This window comes from Carassius auratus, chromosome 28, assembly GCF_003368295.1.
Source record: "Carassius auratus strain Wakin chromosome 28, ASM336829v1, whole genome shotgun sequence".
In the NCBI taxonomy this organism is placed as follows: domain Eukaryota; kingdom Metazoa; phylum Chordata; class Actinopteri; order Cypriniformes; family Cyprinidae; genus Carassius; species Carassius auratus.
The window spans coordinates 9,748,263-9,770,156 of record NC_039270.1 but is presented as its reverse complement, the minus strand read 5'-3'; the positions used below and the strand labels follow the sequence as shown (position 1 = coordinate 9,770,156).

General features: G+C 36.6%; 1 protein-coding gene across 1 annotated transcript in view; it reads right to left on the bottom strand.

Moving 5' to 3' along the window:
* Positions 1-9,919, bottom strand: part of LOC113046743 (parvalbumin, muscle-like) — a 42,301-nt gene extending 32,382 nt beyond the window's left edge. Inside the window, exon 1 of the mRNA XM_026207691.1 lies at positions 9,740-9,919. The gene's annotated coding sequence lies outside the window, so the exon portion shown is untranslated. The remainder of the gene's footprint in view (positions 1-9,739) is intronic.
* Positions 9,920-21,894: the final 11,975 nt, after the last annotated feature.

The following is a 21,894-nucleotide window of genomic DNA, read 5'->3' as shown; positions in this document are numbered from 1 at the left end:
CCTCGTGTCTGGTGCAGTGTGTGTGTGTGCTAAAGGGGACTGTTGTTGGCTGTTTAAGAATCCTTGAAAATAAAATTAGTTGAGGAGTCCCTCTGCAGTCAGCAAATCTTCAGTGTAAGAAACACGAATCAACACGAACACACAACAATTCAGCAGTAATACCAACATGTTAAAATGAGCTTAGAGGAAGTCTAATTAGTAGTTCCAGATGGGAACTGCAGATGTTTTCTATGCTGATTTTGAGAGAAAACCTGTGGAACGGAATGATTAATCCTAAAAATTTTGAGTATTTACATCTTGCTCTTTTCTATGCATAAATGTGGACTGAAGCTTTTATTTTTCAAAAAGCTTGCAAATTTGGCATAACAGTCGCCCATGCAACTATACAGGTTACATTCCAAGTCTTCTGAACTCATACGAGAGCTTTGTGCAACAAACAGAGCAAAATTAATTGTATTCACTGATAATTTTCCTGCCAGTGAGCCACTGCCCACTGTGAATGGATCACTGAGTCAGTGAGTAAAAATGAGAACCAATTCAGTCTAATTTGTGAATGAATCACTTAGACAGGGTTTGTAAATCATTCAGACACATTTTCTGATTATTATTATTTTTTTTTTACTCAAATCAATGATTAATACAGAAATCAGACACTGCTGTGACTGGATCATTAAGTCAGTGAATTGAAATTGAGAACAGATTCAGTCTGATTTGTGAACAAATCATTCAGACCGGTTTTGAATGGTTCATGGAAAAGATTTGACTCAAAAGAACAAATAATTTACAAATCAGACAATAGCTGTGTTTGGATGGTCGAGTCAGTAAATTGAAATTGAGAACAGATGAACAGATTCTGTTTGCATGTGAATAACTCAGCTTTGCAAATCAATGGGTTCATAAAAAGAGTCAAGTCAAAAGAATGATTCATTTACAAATCAGACATTGTATAATAATCATTGGATTATTTAAGGGGTCATATGATGTGATTACATTTTTTTGCTTTCTCTTTTGAGTTTTATAAGCTTTTGGTGCATAAAGCAGATCTGTAAAGTTGCTAAGACTAAAGTCTCAAAACTAAAGAGATATTCTTTATCAAAGTTAAGACTCTGTACTCTCCCTAAAACGCCTCATTCAAACACACCCCCACATGTTTACATCACTATGTGGAAATATTTGTGTAATGCCGCCCAGATATTCATATAAAGAAAGAAGGCATGGTTTCAGTAACCGCAGTAGTGTTGAAGCAGCCATGTCTGTGTGTATGAAAGCAAAAGCACTTTATTTGGCCTTCAGAAAGTAGATGCATTTAGGAATCTTTAAAATTACTTACAACAGAACAGCAGCACATTTAATGGACGACCGTTTCATGAACCTAGGAGAGGAGGCCATTCTGACTTTGCTACGGCAATCTGGCGCTTCTGAATCAGCTACTGGAAGTATGTATGTTTTTTTATTAGTTTAAGTATTTGCAAATGAATGTTCAAATGCTGAGTTTTGCATGGCGTGTGTGTGTGTGTGAGAGAGAGAGAGACAGGGTCACACAGTGGAGTCAGCTTCTTAACCGTCCGTGGCTTGTGTACTACAAACACATACGAGCTTCATCACTGTGTATGTCACCGACTCTGTTACTCTGTTACTAGCTTGAACTGATGGTAAAACTAAGGACATTAATAACTGTCTTTATATTTCTTTTGAAAGATGAAGCTCACGATAATCGAAAGGGGCATTACATTTCCAACAAGTGCTTGCGGTGTTCGGCCAATCACAATGCACAATGAGTCAGTTGCCCAATCAGAGCAGACTGCGCTTGTCTGAAGGAGGGATTTTGTAGAAAATGACGTTTTTGAGAGAGGCGGGGCATAAAAGACCTAAAATAATGTACAGTATTTGAAAAATAATGTTATTATAATTTTTTTTTTTTACATTAAAGCATGTCAACATATTCTGTTACACCAAATCCACAAAATAATTATCTTTAAAAAAGCATCATATGACCCCTTTAAGTAAGTGAGATAAAACTGAGAACAGATCAGTCCTATTTGTGACCTGAATGGTTCACTGAAAAGATTTGCCTCAAAAGTCAACTTATTCACAAAATCGGAGTCACTGTGTGTGTGTGCGTGTGCACTTGGATGGGTTAAATGCAGAGCACAAAATCCAAGTACGGGTCATCATACTTGACCACAAGTCACTTCATTTTCTCTTTCATACACACAGTTGCTTTAGACTCCAGTGACCTGCCTGAGCCTGAGGCAAAAACAGTGTGCTCAGTGCCTCATAGAGACCTGCAGAATGAAAGAGAGAGGACTTACATCTCATGGTTGTACAGGACGTAAATTAAAGTAATGAGCTATACATGCAGTCACACACACACACACACACACGCACACACACACACATGGAGTAATACTGTTATAATGGCCTCTTACTGTAATTGCTCAGAGCCCTTTGAGTATTAAGGCACTGTTCAACCTAATTAAATCACTTAATTCCACACCGTGACCATTTCTGTCTTCTGGCTATCCCAGAATTCACTGGCTTTGAGCGTACAGTACATGTTTGTTCCTTGTCTGTTTTTACAAGGATCAAAATGACCTTCAGAATTGTGGTGCGCCCTCAGGATCGGTGTGCTTGATTGGTCTGTAACAAATTACGAGGATTTCTGTTGGTTCTTGGTTTCTAGAGTATATATTGAGAGCATTGTGGTTGTTTTTGCTTGTACAGTATGTGACGGAATATTACTGAGCATGTAAAGGCATATACTCCAAATATTCAGATAAGAAGTCATCAAAGTTACTCGACAACAGAGCCTGTTAGTTTCTGGCAAAATTCTGAGTTTACAACTTATTATTTTTTATTTATAAATTTGTATTTAATTTTTTTTTCATTGCAACAGTATTTGCATATTTTCCCCCTCACAATCCAGACTTTTTTCTCACGGTTGCAAGCTTATGTCTTATAAACAAGCTTCCATATCGTAGAGATGGAGATCACCCACTGGAGAGGGAAGAAAAAATAAATAAATGAAAAACATTAATTGTAAAGACAAAACGCACCAAGTGAACTCCCTTTAAACATGCATTTGATTCAGTAAGAAAGGAACCAAATTCATTTGTCCCTTGGTGCACGTGAATCATTACCATTGGTTCTGTGAGAGTAGGGGGTCAGACTAAAGGATAACAAAGCTAATTACATCTCGGAGGAAAAATCAAAACTAATCTTGATTCAGCGGGGGACCGAATCACAGTTAGTACTCACTCTGAGGCAGTATCCTTAACCTCTGGAACTCTATCAGACAAAAAGGACTTGGGCAATTTTTCTACTCACCACAGGGTGAAGACATGAAATCCTACTGGTCGCCAGATTGAAGTTGCGAGTTCATATCGGCTGTGGTGACTTCTATTATTTTGCCCTTTAGGTGCAAGTGTCCCTTGAGATCAAGCGGATTTCAGAGATGACAAAGCAGAGATACTGTAACTGAAAACCGCTATTCAGTGAAAAGCAAAGGAACGCGCTCTCCCTCTCCGTTTCTGCTGACTGAATCAACTGAACTGATTGACCTCAGCAATAGAGACGGAAAGAGAATGAGTCTGCATGTGCTGCATAATATATATATATATATATATATGTGTGTGTGTGTGTGTGTGTGTGTGTGTGTGTGTGTAATTAATACTTTTTTCAGCAAGGACACATCAAATCTGATGAAAAGTGGCCGTAAATTGACAGACCTTGCATAAATGTTACAAAAGATTTCAGTTTCAAGTAAATGCGGATCTTTAATTAAACTTTCTATTCATCAAATAATACAGAAAAAAGGAAGCACAGTTTCCACAAAAATATTAAGCAGCTCTTTGCAACATTGATGATAACAAGAAATGTTTGTGAGCAGCGTGTCAGCATATTAGAGTGATGTGTCACAGGAATAAATTACAGTTTAAACTATATGAAAATAGAAAACCGTCATTCTGTCAACAATATTATATTATAACAATATTCCTGTTTTTACTGTATTTTATGATCAAATAAATGCCGATATGGCGAGCATAAAAGCCTTCTTTCAAAAATTGACAAATTCTCCAGAGCTCAGCTGCTTTTCAGGGAAAAGAAAGGAAAGAAAGAAAGCTAAATAAAGAAAGGTAAGACTGAGTCTGTTTTAGACTGGTCTCCCAGTGGACCTTCGCCACAGCGTTGACCTCATTTAGGAGGTCAGGGATTGGTTAATTGAAGGTGTGACTTCTGGTGTGACACAGTGACCTCAACGTCAGTCTAAAGTTAGACTTTTCCCTCGCCGAACCACAAGCCTGAGCAGATAATACTCACCTTAAAATGCTACATACAAAGTGCTTCGAATAGATCGGTTGCACACATTTGGCTCAGCTTTGCTAAGATACCAAAGTCTGCAATCAGAAGAGATTTCAGTAAACAGAAGCACCATAAAAGTAACATGAACGTTAGTCTTCTGAGGCTACATGATAGATTTGCATAAGAAACAGTCATTATTGTGCCAATTATTTAATGTTGCAACCTAAAAGAATAAGGCAAAAACAGGTAGGCTATAGAACATACATTCCCAGACAGTTGTTCAGACAGCTCTTTTTTCACAGATGTATAAATTAGCACCGCACTCTTATGCAGAATACTGTATTTACACACTGCCATCCCAAATAATGACTTATTAACAGAAAACCTCTCATGTTTATCTGTCCTGCGCTGATATTAACATAACAGCTAATGGGTCTGGCCATTAGCATGCGGCTCAGTTCTGAGTGGATAATTAGCAGGTGTTTTAGCATTATGGATAAAATCCAAATCAGATAAACACACAAACACACGTATACAAAAGGCTTGGCATTCAACACACACATGTTCATTTCAAACACTCCTGACACCCACACAATGTCGCTGACAAGGACACAAACAAGAGAGCGGGATTTGTTTCTTCCTAATGGTGACTGATCCATCATAAACACATAACCGGATTACACTGAACCCAACTGAAGGCCTGTGAGATGCGATCAGAGAGATAGCAATAAAAATAAAAGCACCACTAAAAATATTACAATGAAATAATAATCAGAAAAATCTCAAATCTGTTGGCACTATATAGTAGTATATAATAGTATATGTATACGTACATGCATATATAAAAAACTATTTATTTATTTAATATTAAATTGTGCTTATTTTCACAATTTAGTTTTGTTCAATGTGAATCTTTAAGGAGTAATATTAAATTTTTAAACATCAATAATTTAATAATCTGGATATTAATATCCATTTTCCATGCAGCACATTATAATGCTATGATGGTTAATTCACTTGCACAGTTCAAATTGACTGAGGAAAAAATATATTTTGGTATTTTATATATTTTATTATTTTTTGTATTCTATTTTATTCTATTTTATTTAATTGACAAAAAATAGTTAAAATAGTAATTATTATTAAAATGTATTTAAAAAAATCTCAACAGTATTAACAGCATTAATTATTGATTATGGACATAACATGAACATAATTATTACCTTATTAATATCAATATGTATGTATACACACACTTTTTTTAGTAATCTTTAATGAATACAAATTTCAAAAGAACATTTCTATGAAATAATTTGTATTTTAGCTCTATTTCTTAGCTCTCTTTCAAGTCTTTACTGTCACTCTTTATGTGTTTAATGCATTATTGATTGACTGAAATTTTAATTTAAAAGTACATTTCAAAAACTACGTATACGCGTGTAAGAAGTGAATTATTTTACTTAGCATTGATGCATTAAATACATAAAGAGTGACAGTAAAGATTTAAAAGAGAGCTAAAAAATGATTTCATAGAAATGTTCTTTTGAACTTTGTATCAATACTTGAAAATAAGTCTAAACCTAATCATGATCCATCCTCAACGGGAACCTCATAAATGAAACGAGTCTGATGAAGATGTTCACAAGTAAAACTAGACTGAAATCAAATCCATTAGTATGTACTGCAGTGGTCCGCTGTAGCGCTAAGAGCAGAGGCAGTTATCAGACTTAATTATAAGTGACCTTGAATGAGCATGTGATCAGGCGTAAATGGTTAAAGGCAATCTAAACCTGAATTTGTGGGAAATCGAGGGGTTCTGACAGCTCAAATATTGAGTTATGACTCGGAATCAGCCTTCTGCTTCGTGAATGTGACTGGAAGCAGAAAGCTGTGACACTCTTCTGTATGTGCAGCTGCTCAATACGTGGCCACAAATGTGCTTCTGTACGTGTGTGCATTCAAACAGATGTGTTCGTGCAGTCACTAACGTTAAAGGAATATGACTTACTTTCTCCTGTGGTATGCGTAGGTGATTTTTTTGTAACTATTTTATAAAGATGTCTGAAAAACCACCACTTCAGTCATTTCATTAACATTTTCACCTCTGTTAAAATAAAGACTTGAAGCCTTGAAATCTAATTCATATAGGAGCAGTTTGTATGATGGTGTCATTTAATATTATTTTAAATAAATAATTATTTTTGTCATGTGGGACTAAAATGACATGAATGTGAGTACGCAATATCTGCACCATATCCTCCAAATCACACGACACTTCAGGTTTAATTAGTATGCACATGTAGTTCTGACGAGACATGGGCCGTAATTGCTTTGATCGTTTTACGTGAGGTCTCTAATGCGGGGCTGAAATAACGCAGACCTCACAAAGTCTTGAATCAATTAATCTATCATTTCAAGACTGTCACAACAGTACAGCGCATTAATTAATCTCCAGAAAGCCTCAATGAATGATGTGTGAGGAGAGAGAGAGAGAGAGAGAGAGACAGATCGTGAGAGATAGGTGGCTGTTGAGTTTGATCTGAAAGCGGCCCACGTATGAGAGAAATTCAAACATACACACACTATCCCACACACACCATTTTCTATCTGCCAATACTCAATTAGTGTCAGCTGTCCAATCTCGACTGCTCTCACATCCAAAAACACACACATACGCAATTACACACACACATCCATCTCTATTTGTTCATCCAAGATTGTTTGAGCAAACACACACAGCCAAAGCACACACAGTTAAAATATGAAAAACTAATTCAGAAAACAGAAAATGTGTCATATTCGTTTAAATCTTCTATAATGGCAAATCTTAAAGTCTCCTAATTGAGAATAGTTCAACCAAAAAGGACTTCTGTTGTCCTCTGAACACAAATTAAGATATTTTTGATGAAATCTGAGAGCTTTCTGACCCTCCATGGTAACACAAGTAACACGTTCAAGGCCCAGAAAGGTAGTTAGGACATCGTTAAAATAGTCCATGTGACATCAGTTGTGAACGTGTATTGAAGACTAATACAGAAGAGAAGAAATTGTTGAATAAAGTAGTTATGTTTGTTTTATTTGCACACAAAATAAAAGATTTGTCCTCGTATCTTCATAAGATTTAAGTTAAACCGCTGATGTCACATGGACTATTTTAACAATTTCCTAACAACCTTTCTGCGTCTTGAACGTGTCAGTTGTGTTGGTGTCTATGGAGGGTCAGAAAGCTCTCAGATTTCATCAAAAATTTCGTCATTTGTGCTCCGAAGATGATCAAAGGTCTTGCAGGTTTGGAACGACATGACGGTGGGTAAATAATGACAGAGCTCCCTTTAATTTTAGACTTTAAGTCGACGTGAAATCTCCTTTATATGCCCAAACATCTTTAAGCACGTCATGAACACATTTTTTACATCATTTATATCACTGCAAAATGTAAACTGTATCATCACCCATCTCTGATCTATAATATAATGCATAAAATTATGCATATTATATCAACATCAAGTAAAGCTGCTCTGAAACAATGTGAATTGTAGAAAGATATATATATATATATATATATATCACATTTGACTTGACTTGTTTGGTGGACCATTGGCAGACAAGGGGAGCGTTTCAAAAACAGTTAAACAAAATCAACTGATGTGCACCAGCACGTACGATGGCTGCAGTAAGTGCATTAAGTCCACAAGGACATACGGTGATTTATTTGTCATTTTAGGCTTTGGAAGGGAGCTCAGAAGGTCTTTTGTGGGCTCCAGAACAGTTCTTTATCAGTCTGTGGGGCATTATGTCACCAAAAAAAGTGTGGATTTACAGATGGACCACACCCCCGGGATAAAATCGTTCCATTTGGTGCTGTTAGCCGCAAAGAAATTACACATTTCAGCTTTAAATCAAGATGACAGCATGCAGGGAATGTACACGAAGAGAAAGACTAGTCCAAGGAGGCACACGGTGGACTGTTAGTCTAGTCAAAAGAGTTACAATAAATGGCCAAAAATGTGCAAGAGACTGAGCATGTGTGACTGATTTGGTTCATTAACCAGAGCGGGCAGCCTGCAGGAGTAATGCATCTTTTCCTCACACACACACACACACACACTCATGCACATTTGGTGCCATCACTGCAGAATGGCTGTAATCTTGTTGCTATGCTATCCTTTTAGGTAACACGTTAACCCCTTTCCAGCGGTCCCCACACACCCTGACAGCATGCATCAGAGAGTATTTGAGCCCAAAGACATGTCACTGCACCAGGACTGGATCAACACTAATGCAGCCAAGCTCTTCTCCTCAGTCTGTGTCATTTATATGAGTCCGTCTCTCTCTTTATGTTCTATTTCAATCTCCAGATTGTGCAATTACAACATCTGGACTATAAGAAAAGCTGTATGTGGAGGTTTTGCTTACACTGTGACCGATTATAAAAACTGATATCACTGATATCACAGTCACATTAATAAAAGGACCATATAATGTCTTAACGAACATCTAAATATAATTACAAGGTTTCTGTAAGGGTTATGTTTGGACTTACTAAAATGAGCTCAATGTAAAACAACAGAAGACAATGAAAAGTCCTTGAGTGCATGCATATGCTGAGAGATGAAAAAAGGCTCAATCAGAAAAGCCACAGAAAATTTTAATCAAAATCGATGCAGACGACAGTTATTACAAGAATATTATTTGGGACAATACCGTTTATCTCAGTACCTTTAAAGTAGAATCAGCATCAGTTTAAGAATGAGATCAATATGCATTCAGAGAAGCGAACTACTTTAAATAGAAACGACACTCCAACATCAGAGATGGACAGAAAGAATTACAGAAAAACAGACAGAGAGATAAATATACAGATGGACAGAAAGACAGAGCAATAGAAAGATAGAAAGACTGATAGACAGAATGTATATCAGATAGAAGGTTAAATCACATTTTAATGAGAAGTTCATCTGTATGTGTCTTCATAAAACACGAAGCACGCTTTTATTATTTTACAGTCCCATTTTCACTAGATTTGATCGATTACATTTAAGGAATGTTGTACAAGCTCTCTCATCACACACACACACACACACACACACACACACACACACACACACACACACACACACACACACACACAGTGTAGAGGGTTGGCAGAGCTCAGCTGTGGTTTGTGAATGGGATATTACATGAAGATGATGTTGCAGCTACACTGACTTTAATATGAGACGATCTTCTGTCTTTCTGCATCCCCTAACTAATTCAGTCTTCCTAATACTTGATAATTGACCATTCTTTCACCCAGTTGTCATTGTACTTTCTGTCTTACTTCCTTCATGGCTCTCACACTTGTTCTCCTTTCTGTCTCCATCCCATCAAACAGTTCCTTGTTTTATCATCCCATAACTCTTCCCTGTGTGGTACCAGAGCATGCCTGGAGTCTTACCCGCTGTAGAGTGAGCTGGAGTCCCGGGTTCAGCTGGAGGTTCAGGTCTGCAGAGGAACAACGCACAGACAGACAGCAAACCGAACTGGAGCTTGAGCACACCAAAGACAGAGAGAGAGAGCGGGAGAGAGACAGAGGGAAAAAGAGAGAGACGGAGCAGGACAGAGACGGAACACTGACTAGTTGGAGGTGAGATGAAGGGGAGAGAGAGAGAGTATGAGAGGAAGATAAACGGACAGAGAGAGAGAGAGTGAGGGAGAGACAGACAGAGAGAGAGAAGAGGAGGGACTTACATCGGGAAGGAGGGACTGTGCGATGCCGTAAGAAAAGCAATGAGAATCAGTGAATGAATGAAGGACCGGCTCAATGAATGAATGACAGAATAATAAAATGACCAACTTACCTAATGAAGGAAGGAACAAGGGAATAAACAAATGAGCTAATGAATGAATGGATGAACAAGAGAATGGCCAAACTACTAATAAATGCACCCCCCCCCCCCAAAAAAAAACTAAACAAAAAAACCTGACCTAATGAGCAAATGATTTAAAAAACAAATGACTGAATGAAATAACATAATAAACAAACAACCAGGTAAAAGGACTAAATTAATAAATGAAAGAAAGAAAAATAATAATGACCACATAAGATTTTGGTCATCCAATAATAATGCATTACGCATGACTGACAAAATGAATATGGTAAAGAAGCGACAAATGAATGAATTAACAAATAACTGCATTAATTAATATGTTAATTAATTAATGCATCAATAAAAAAAAAAGTTAATTCAAACAAAATCTGATCAGATCAATCAAAAAGCATAAAAACTTATGTAAAGTCCCATAAAGCAATGGTTTACCAAAAAAATAAAACTCATTATTTAGTCTCCAAGTTGTTTAAGTCCAAGTTGTTTGGAGCCTAACGTTAGGATATTAGGATGAACCATCAAGTGTCTTGCATGTTTTAATATTTTTCTTCTTATTAAAATATCAGCTTTGAATGCGTATCCCACAAACTGTGCTGTTCATTCCTCAAGTTCAAAATACTGCAGTCAAATACTGCATTTCAATAGGAGCTCAAACCTAACTCTTCTAATTATTTCAAGATTAAATTATATGAGCACCATGCCATCCACATTCATCTAATGACTCTTTACTTTGTGTCTAAACTTACTCACCCTAAGGAATTTTAAGAGGAAAATGTAATACCTAAATCACAAACAACTGGAAATTAAATCTCCTCATATATGAAATAACAATCCAGAAGGCTCTGAGCAAACCCCAAGGAAAATTATTTTGGAGGAGGTGATGAAACACAAGGATTAATCAACCAGACCTTGCACAAAAAGACAAAAATTCGCTGAGTGTAGAAGAATGATTAGCAAACACGAGGGACGAATCCCCAGGAGGGGCACAGAGAGCAGCAAATGATTCCAAACCATAATAGGATGACCCAGAGGCACAAACACAATTATTTCTAAATTGTATAAAGCATAAACAAGATGCTGAATGTGTGAGAGAGTTTCAGGCAGAAATAAATGTAATTTGTCTTCAAGCATGGATATTGTGCCTGTTGCTGCCTGTTACAGTCCAGCAAATGTGCTCCAATGAGCCATACATCACTACATCAGTTCAGATCAAAGTGGCAGTGGTGTCTTAAAATAATCATCATTTACTATGCCATCCCAAACCAGAACAACTTTCACTTTTTTTCATGTAAAACATCTGAAACTCTGAATAATGTTGTGTGGAGCTCTTTCCCAAACACTGAAGAATACAGTGACTGTCAGGCTACAAAACAACTACAGTAAAGCCTCTTAAAAGTGCCATAAAATAGTTCAGATGACTTCTGCACTAAATGTTTTCTAAAGCCATATGATACATATATGTGAGCACCTACCCAGACTTGAATGAGAGTTCAAACAGCTGATTTAACCATCACAGTAATCCACGTGTCTCCAATTAATCAGTTAACATCTTGTGAAGTGAAAAGCTGTGTGTTTGTAATACACCATTATAGCATTTGAACTTTAAACTGTCACTCCTGGTCAAAATACTAGTCGATTTATTATAATGCATAATAACATTTCCTTAAGTGAAAAAGTCCAGCCCCTGCTGTTAAAATCCACCAACATGCTTGTTTAGCATGCATATTTCTGCATATTTCTCTCCTGATTCAAACGAGACCATGTTTTCATTGGATAAAGCTATAATATTAATAGAGGACTTGGTCTGAATTAAAAACATTGTTAACACTTTATAATAACTGCATGCTATTAATCATTAGTTAAGCATTAGGAAACAGTTAATTCATCATTTCTAAAGCATTAATAGACATTTATAAGCAGTTTATAAATACAGATATAAATGCTATATACCTGATTTAAAAGCATATCTATAATGTATTTAATAATTGTTTTTTCATACTTTATTAATGATCAATTTATCATTTCTAAATTAAGTATAGCATTATTTACACACCAGTTATTAAGGAGGTGTCAGTAGATCATAAGATCACTTAGAAAATGTAAGTAAATGATTATTAAACTATTTAAATGTGCGTTCATACATCTTTTTATTCAGACATATAGTAATAGTTACTTATAGTGTTAATAAATGGTTTATTAACATGTATTTCTACTGTAATTCAGGGTTCATTCAGGTAGTTATAAAACATATGTAGTTGTTAGTTAACTATTTTTGTGAGCTCATCTAAAGTGAGGACTATGTATGCCTGGTAAAGCTTTTACAAATTAGATTTAAAGGCTGTTAATATTTATATGTTCTGTATCACTGTGTTGTGTTTGTTTCCGTTTTTTGTTTAGAAAATAACTGAGCCTTTAAATATCCTTTATAAATGCTTTACAAGGCATAACTAGTCCCCACTTTAGATGAGCTCACATAAATAGTTAACTAACCACTACTAAATGCTTTATAACTACCTGAATTTACTACATTTCTTGTGATCTTATGAATCACTGGCAACTCCTAAATAACTGGTTTGTAAATAATGCTATACTTCATTGAGATAAATAAATCATGAATTGATCATGAATAAAGTATGAAAATACAATTATTAAACACATTATAGACTTGCTATTAAATCAAGAATAAAGCATTTATATCTGTATTTATAAACTGCTTATTACTGTCTATTAATGCTTTATAAATTATGAATTATCTGTTTACTAATGCTTAATTAATGATTAATAGTGTGCAGTTATTATAAAGTGTTACCAAAACATTTTAGGATGGATTTGTTTCTTGCATACACAAAGATTTTCACTTCACAAGATGTTAATTGATGTACTTGAGTTGTGTGGATTACTTGTGAATTATTGTTATGTGTGTGTGTGTTTTTTTTTTTTGTTTTTTTTTTCTCTCGCTGTTTGGATTCTCGATCTGATGGCACCCATCCACTGCAGAGGATTCATTGGTGAGCAAATACGGAATAGTACATTTCTCCAAATCAATTCCATTGAAAAAACAACCTGCATATTTAACATTTTTATTTTTATTTTTTGGGGTGAAGTATTCATTTAAGTGCACTAATTGACTGGATAAGTCCTGCACGCATCACCAGAGATAAGTCAAAATAAAAAAGTAAATAATGAAACCTGCATAAATGAATAATTCATGATAAGATCAATGACATGCATTTAGAAAATACATATGGTAAGTTTTGGTTTCATGCTGACTTTAATATAATTTGAACTTCTGCATCATTAACGTAGTTGGTCGCAATAGGTTATAAAACAAAACAACCAGTGCTGTCTGCCATCACTGACATAAATTCTGGTACACTGCATTTTCATGCATCACAATGGCTTTTACATACAAAAAAAAAAAAAAGCTTTTATTCAAAAACGTTTTGAATACGTGCAAACGGCAGAGGGGACAACAAACAGAGCAGAGGTGAACTTGAGAACAGTATAGTAGAGGTCTTAAACCTCATCCCCGAACCCGACATGCATAAATAATTTTTTTTTTTAAGAAAAACCCGATCCGAGTCCGACCCAACTGCATTTATTTTCTTATTTAATTTTTTTATTACTTTATATTATTGCCTGTCCGATGCATACAAGTTATTTCTTGAGTTCAGCTTTCAGTTGTGACCAGTGGATTTGAAAAAGAAATGTGATAGTTTGATAAAAATTAAACTGATAGCTTTTCGTGGCTAATCTAAAGCATAACTCATGATCATAATTCATGGTTTCGATAGTGTTGACTGCAACCTAATCTCCAGCTGAAGGCTTCTAAGCACAAAAAAGAAAAGCCCTCCATTCGCAGTGTAATGAAGCGAGTGGATTTTCCTGATGGATCTCAAATCTATAAGATTAAGGATTTCTTCTGGCAAGGTTACAAAAGTATGCTCCATTTCTGTGTGTGTTCCTCACTAAACGCAAACATCCAAGTACACATCCAGGATCGTTTAAAAGAATTCGGGTCTTGGCAGGTCCATTTGAAAAAAATAATACCGAACCCGAACAAAACCCGATCAAAACCTGAACGAATCCGAGGCACTTGAAGAAATTTTGGACCTGAACCCTCTCAGGTCTCAGGTCGGACCTCGGGTTTTGAGACCCAAGTGGACTCGTGAAGACCTCTACAGCATAGGCCTTTAGGACACCTTGAAATAATTAAAGTTTCCCTATTATGCCATTCTCAAGTGCATCAACCGATCACAGGCAACGCTGGCTTTTTTAATCAGTGTTTTTGGCCCTTTATTCTTGAGTGGAATGATTTGTGCTGGGTTACTGAGTTTCTCTGGTGTTTGTGAAAGAAAGCTTTTAGGCTGACAGCCAACACAGCTCCCAGTTCAGCTAAACAATAATGACGTTCAATACCACATCAAGCTGTTCAGCAATCAACCTTCAAGCCACATCACAAATTTATACAAACCACAGTTAAAGTTTACCTAAGCGGTTTGGTAATACAAGGACTGAATTTCAATATTTACACACAGAGGTTTAGCTAATGGTACACAATAATATATTACTCAGCTGATATTAAATGACAGGAAACCAATTAATGGGAAAATTTGATCTGGTGTTTAGAGTTTCAGATGTATAGACTCCATGTGAGGGATGTGTGCCACCCTTTCTTCATGAATGATCCTGGAGAAAGCTGGTAGATTTAGTAGAATAACCTAGTAAAGCTCACTTTCGCCTATTTTCAGTTTGCTGTGGGATCTAGAAGGGAATTCATTCATTTAATGCGCATTAAGCTGATCTCTAAATCCATTTAGACATGGAATAAAAGAGCAAATCATAATGAGCTCATCTCTTATCCAGTTCTCCACAAAACACTTCACCAGCATCTTCAGCAAACCACCACTAGAGGCAGTTCAAAGCCTTCAACATTTACTGCATCCGGAAATAAACTGCATGGAAGCTCACTTTCAGGGAACAATTATCAGGGAACTTAATGTAGAGAAATCCTGCAACAATCTTGCCTCATTTCAGTTAAGTTTTAAGCACAGTTGAAATATACATCGCAGTGATGTGAAGATGAATAATTTAATAGATAGAGTCTTGCTGTCCTGGGAAGACCTTGTATCTACAAACCAGGGGGTGCAAATGCATTGCTCTGTTGACGTGTGAGAATATTAATTCAATATTTCATGAACAAAGCCCTAAACTTCAGTGCTTAACTCGTACCTCTTGGAGTCGTCTTTCCTGGCCAGTATAAAAAAGGCTCTATAGCAACAACTAGGTTTCTAGACAAGTCTGTGGTACTTGCCCATCAAGTCTGTATGACTCCAGCCCATCAAATAGCTCATCCCTGGGAATTATACACTGTTGAGAGAGCTGGAGTCATGGGTTCAACTGGAAGTTTATGTCTGAAAAGGAAGTAGACTACCAACGCACAGACAGACAGCAAAACAAATTCACCTCAACAACCACACAGCATCGTGGCGGTGAGTGCTGCAAATCTGGTTTTATACAAAACAGTGATCAAGACTAGTGATCACGTTTCTGTGAATTATAAAACCACTGCATTAGAATTTCAAGGGTTTTCAAGCAGCTAACTGGGATGAATATCAAAGCACAAAGAGGATGCGGTATCCTTTGGACATCCTATGGGAATTGTAGTCCACTCCAGCCTGCTGAAGAGTCAATTGTGCAGCTCTAGCATGAAGGACAAAGGCTGCACAATTCCCTCTGGATCACACACACTAATGCTCTCAGTGCAACATCACAGACTGTGGCTTAAGCTTCTGAAGAACTGGAAAGGACAACATAGCACAACATTAGACCACGTTAGACCTCCATCAGCATGAATTGCTCTAAAAAATGGCTCTAGAATTTCTTGTAACACAGTGTCCTAACTACATGCGTCACGACAAGATTCCAGCGACAAGCAATTTGGGTGGCCACACCTGCCATGGTGCGACAAAGTGATGCAACAGAGTAAGTCAAATCCCATAGTCAGTCAGGAATCGTTGTTCTAGCGGTGATGTAGCAGACATAGAAACCATTTCTAAAATAGAAATTTCACATCTCGCCGTTGTGGCTAGTTAGGACAAAACCTCTGATAAACATGGAAAAGATACCTTTTATCACATGTGGGTAGGACATGGTGTAAGAGCTGCGTATGACTACTGCAGAGCTTTAAAGGGAATCTATTGTGCAAAATCCACTTTCACATGTTGTTTGGACATAAATGTGTGTTGGCAGTGTGTGAACACAACCACCCTACAATGATACCTAACTTCTTATTTTATAATCACCATCAAACCAATTACGTCTCATTAGGCAAGTGTTTTTAATTATAAAAGCAATATGATATCACATTGTTTAGGCCCTGCCCACGGCCATTGACTGATGGTCCTGCATTACTGTAGTTTTTGCCCTCAATGAGTTGTGTTTGCACGCTCTCCTCCATTTTCTCTGAGCTCAAGTAGCTGTAACAACAACCTATTGTATGCTATTCCTGTGTTCTGTGTTGGGAAGAACATTACACCGTGTCTACACTGGATGCGCCAGTTGTTTTATTGTATTTTGTCACGTCGCACCACGCTGCTTGCATCCAGTCAAGTCAAGTCAAGTCACCTTTATTTATATAGTGCTTTAAACAAAAAACATTGAGTCAAAGCAACTGAACAACATTCATTAGGAAAACAGTGTGTCAATAATGCAAAATGATAGTTAAAGGCAGTTCATCATTGAATTCAGTGATGTCATCTCTGTTCAGTTTAAATCGTGTCTGTGCATTTATTTGCAATCAAGTCAATGATATCGCTGTAGATGAAGTGACCCCAACTAAGCAAGCCAGAGGAAAGGAACCGAAACTCCATCGGTGACAGAATGGAGAAAAAAACCTTGGGACAAACCAGGCTCAGTTGGGGGGCCAGTTCTCCTCTGACCAGACGAAACCAGCAGTTCAATTCCAGGCTGCAGCAAAGTCAGATTGTGCAGAAGAATCATCTGTTTCCTGTGGTCTTGTCCTGGTGGTCATCTGAGACAAGGTCTTTACATTGGATCTGTATCTGGGGCTCTAGTTGTCCTGGTCTCCGCTGTCTTTCAGAGCAGTAGAGGTCCTTTTCTAGGTGCTGATCCACCATCTGGTCTGGATATGTACTGGATCCGGTGGCTACGGTGACCTCGGAATAAGAGAGAAACTGACTAATATTAGTGTAGATGCCATTCTTCTAATGATGTAGCAAGTACATAGGGTGTTATGTGAAGTGTTTCCGGTTCTGGTTTATTGCAGCCTATTTAATGCAGCCTAAAATAGATTTAACTAATTTAACAGATTTGGATATTAAAAGCATATTAGTATGTTATGTGTAAGCCAGGTTAAAGAGATGGGACTTTAATCTAGATTTAAACTGCAAGAGTTTAGACCAGTATAGACTCCGTGTAAGAGTCTTTGTTTTCTCCCAAGATCTGAGCCACTGGACACAGTGGATTACTCAAATTTTTAAAGGTAATGTGGCTCAAAATCTACCTGAATACATTTATGTCTGCACAAATAATATCACTCCAGACTGCTTTGTAAATGTCAAGTCATTATAGTGCTTAGCTAACTTTTTTACCGTATTTGTGTGAAGTACTTAAGTAATTTAAATGATCAGCACTGCGCTGTCCGTTCAGTGGCACTAGCAAACATGTCCTTCCTGCGCGACTATGACAGTTCAGCGCAGCACGAGCTCTGTAAAATTGTGCTGTTTCATCCTACTTTTGGTGTGTTTGTCTTCCCATATGTACGACTGAACACTGCTTCAGTCATGTTGCAGTAGGTAGGGGTGTGCAATGACGATTTTTGATTGTGGACGATAGAAATGTCTCCAAGATCTGCTTTTGAAGAAATATTGTAGTATCGCGCTACAGTGCATCAGTTGCAGTTCTGGCGCCTCTGTCTCAATATACTGTACAACACGACATACATTCACATCAGTATTAACTCTCACGGGACACTGTACTTTTAAGTCACAAAAGTAGATTATTTGCATGTGCTTTAAAGCCTTGCCAGTTAAATGTTTCATTCGCGTGCTGTTCTGACGTGCACTTTTTTTCTAAGCGCAGCATACACCAGAAAAGTACGTACTAAAAAGTCTTTCAAACAGCGCCTGATTACTGACCTAAGTTATCTTTGCGCTAATACTGTCAAAACACACAAGGTTTACATACAGTATAGACTCAGTTGGTTATGTCTAAAATGAAAGTAAACAGCTAATAGAAAAATAGATGCATTCATTAAAGGGACAGTACTAAACATGCAGCTGGTTAATGGTATAGTTCACCTTAAAATTTAATTTCTGTTATTATTTACTCACTCGCATGTTTACCCAAACATGGTTAAAACCTGTACCTAATTCAACTCACCCAAACCTGTATTCATTTATTTCTTGTGCTGAACACAAAAGAAGATATACAAATGTGAGTAACCAAACAGTTGCTAGTCCACGTAAAATTTGATAGTAGGAAAAAAATATATATATGGAAGCCAGCAACTGTTCGGTTTTCCGTTTTCTTCGAAATAGTATTTATGTTCAGCAGAAGAAATAAACTCCTTCAGGTTTAAAATGATGGTATAAAAATAAAAATAAAACACTATTTTCAGAATTTTTTTTTTTTGGGGTGGACTATTCCTTTAACAGTAATATAATATAATATAATATAATATAATATAATATAATATAATATAATATAATATAATATAATATAATATAATATAATATAATATAATATAATATAATATAATATAAAACTTGCAAAATAGTAAAACCAACATAACAAAGAATTGTGTTAAAATCATGAATTGTGATATAATTGTGAAAAAAATAAAATAATAAATGTGATATGGTATTTTTTCCATATCGCCCACCCTAGCAGTAAGTATGCAACTCAGGGTTGTATATGCTACGTAGGGACAGAATATTCAGCTCATTTGCATTTAAATTGATACACACCAAAACAGCTTTTTGTTTTTCATGCCCCCAAAAATGACATTTTCCAGATGTTATCATAAATGATATGTGGGGAATATTTTTAGCTGAAACTTCACAAACAAATTCTAGGGATACCCAAAAACAATATATCATCTCATAAAAAGAGGCGTAATAGGTGCCCTTTATAGCACAAAACAAACGGGTGAAACTAATGAAAAGGTCCTAAATGTCCTGAATGAGAAAACTTCTCCTTACCAGGAGAATGTGATTATGAAGATTTCACAGCCAGATAATCTGCCTCAGCTGGGCTGACAGGAAGTAGACTCACTTCTGAAAGCATTACATCATAGAAGTTGTAACTTCTAAGGAACTTCCTACTACCAAGAGACTGCTAGGAAACAACCGCGTGTGTCCCCCCTATTATTAGGAGGCGTTCCTTTTAAGAATAAGAAACATGCATTTTCACACAGAACACCTTCATTGTTAATCTAAGGTTAAAACATTATCAGATATCCCAAAGTAAAAACTCTAGGTGGCACTATAGCGGCAAACTTTGATTTACATCTTTGAATGACATTCAATCAGCTTCAATTCATTAACTATGAGAGGGTCACGGTTTGTCTTGTTAGCACAAGGACGTTTATTGCACCACATAAATTGTTGATTTACATTAAACCCTCGATTAATGTGGTGTAGAATATCTTAGTGTGTTGCTAGGCTTCAGTCCACAAACAACACAAAATTCCTCCAAAAACAGTTCCTGTAAAACACCTTAACAGGACGTGAAAGACATTTTGGTCCTACAGTATGTGCTCACAATGAGTCACTTTTCTGTTTCAGAGTAGCACAACTTGAAATAAACTATATGAAAGCAAACTTAAGGTTTAACAGTGGAAAAAGAGGTCCTGAAAATGTAAAAATAAGGAAGCTCTAACTTTATGATGGCTTTCAAGTCAACACAAAAAGACGCACCACTTGTCACCAGGAACTCTTGTTAAGAAGTCTAGAGAATGCACTTTCTAGAGAACTGTTTGAGAGAATTAAGCACTCAGAGGGAGAAAGGTAATCACAGGGCACAGAGTTTAACATGGTGATCTTGGAAAACAAAAAAAAAAGAAATGAAAGAGAGACCAATAAGATACATTTTTACTCTAGGACACATGACTTTGACTCATTTTCTTCTGAACTGAGCCACAGATTCAAAAATTCTCCACTGACGTGCAGTGTTAGCAGCTAAATGACTAAAAAGTGTCATGAATATCTAAATGACAAGATCTTGGGAATAAAAGACAATCATTTTCTTGTTAAACTGGAATGTGAACTCAGTAAACAAAAAACACATTTATATGCTTGCATCCCACACATGTTCAGAGAAGGAGAAAGGGGTTTTGATAATTTTATCTATCTAAAAACAAAACACTCACGAACGCAACCAAAGCGTAAAGGTGTGAAATTCAACTGAAAGTCAAACGAAGACCAGATTAGAAACAGGGGAATCCAGATATCAGTCATGTGTGAATATGCAAACTTTCACACACACGATTCTGAGAAGGTAAAACTGCTCGGCAAATCAATACAATCCATCATTGAATGGGAAAGATTGAAAAAAATAAAAATTCAGATGGATCACATGTGGCCGGCCTACTGTGCTAATGCTAACAATGTGCAGCTAACCATCTCTATTTAACAGAAACTTAGCCCGAACCATAATCTTGTTTTAAAGACATATATACCACAGTAAGTCACAAAACAAAAAGATTAAAGGAAAACTGTGCATAAACAAAACTTTAAAAAAAAAAAGTGGTCATACAGTAGAATGGATAATGTTCACAATTCATACATTTTCACAAATCAAATACAATTTTACTACATATAGCTGATTTAAAACAGTAGGCCAAAAATGCCCAATTGGCATCCTGTTTTCGAACATTTTTTAAAGTATGGATCCTTGTATGCTAGCCCTGTTGAAAACCCAGCATATGCCAGTTAGGTATGTTTTGAAGCATGGCAGCTGGTTTGAGCTGGTTTAAGCTGGTCCTGAGCTGGTTATGAGCTCAAACCAGCTGCCATGCTTCAAAACATACCTAACCAGCATATGCTGGATTTTTCAACAGGGCTAGCATACAAGTATCCAAGGATACACTGATTTTTTTTTTCTTCAGCAGCGAATATTGCTCCAGTGCTTCTAGTTACACAGTTTATGACGTTCCGTTATGAGTTTAACTACAGTGCATGTCACATAATGGCCACAGGCCATCCACTTCCCATATCACGGGTTGGCTACAGTCAGAAGGGTTTTGGATGGTTTTATGCAAATTTTGGACAGGTTTTTTTTTTTTTTTTTTGAGCATGCATCGACGCAAAATTATGTTTAAAGGGTACTGAGTTCATAATATGAGCAGTTTGTGCACTTAAAAGCAAGTAAACTTTGTGTCCACATGCAACACTGTATATTTTGCATTGTTCTCTTCCTGTCTGCACTCATTATTTTCCAGAGGGAAAGCCATTCTGATCAAGCCTACACACATTTTCCACTATTTTCCCTGTCTTTTCTGAACAATCGATAACAGAGCTCTGCACAGAGCCAAGGCAACTGTTATGAGTGTGTTTTTTGCAAAGTGAGACAAACCTCTTCCTGAACAGCGAGTACAGTAGTGTAAAACAGCGTAGTGTTTTACTACATCGTGTTCATACTGTGTTCACAGCCACATCAGTGAAGCACATGCTGCTGTAGAAGGAAACATGCAAGAAGACTC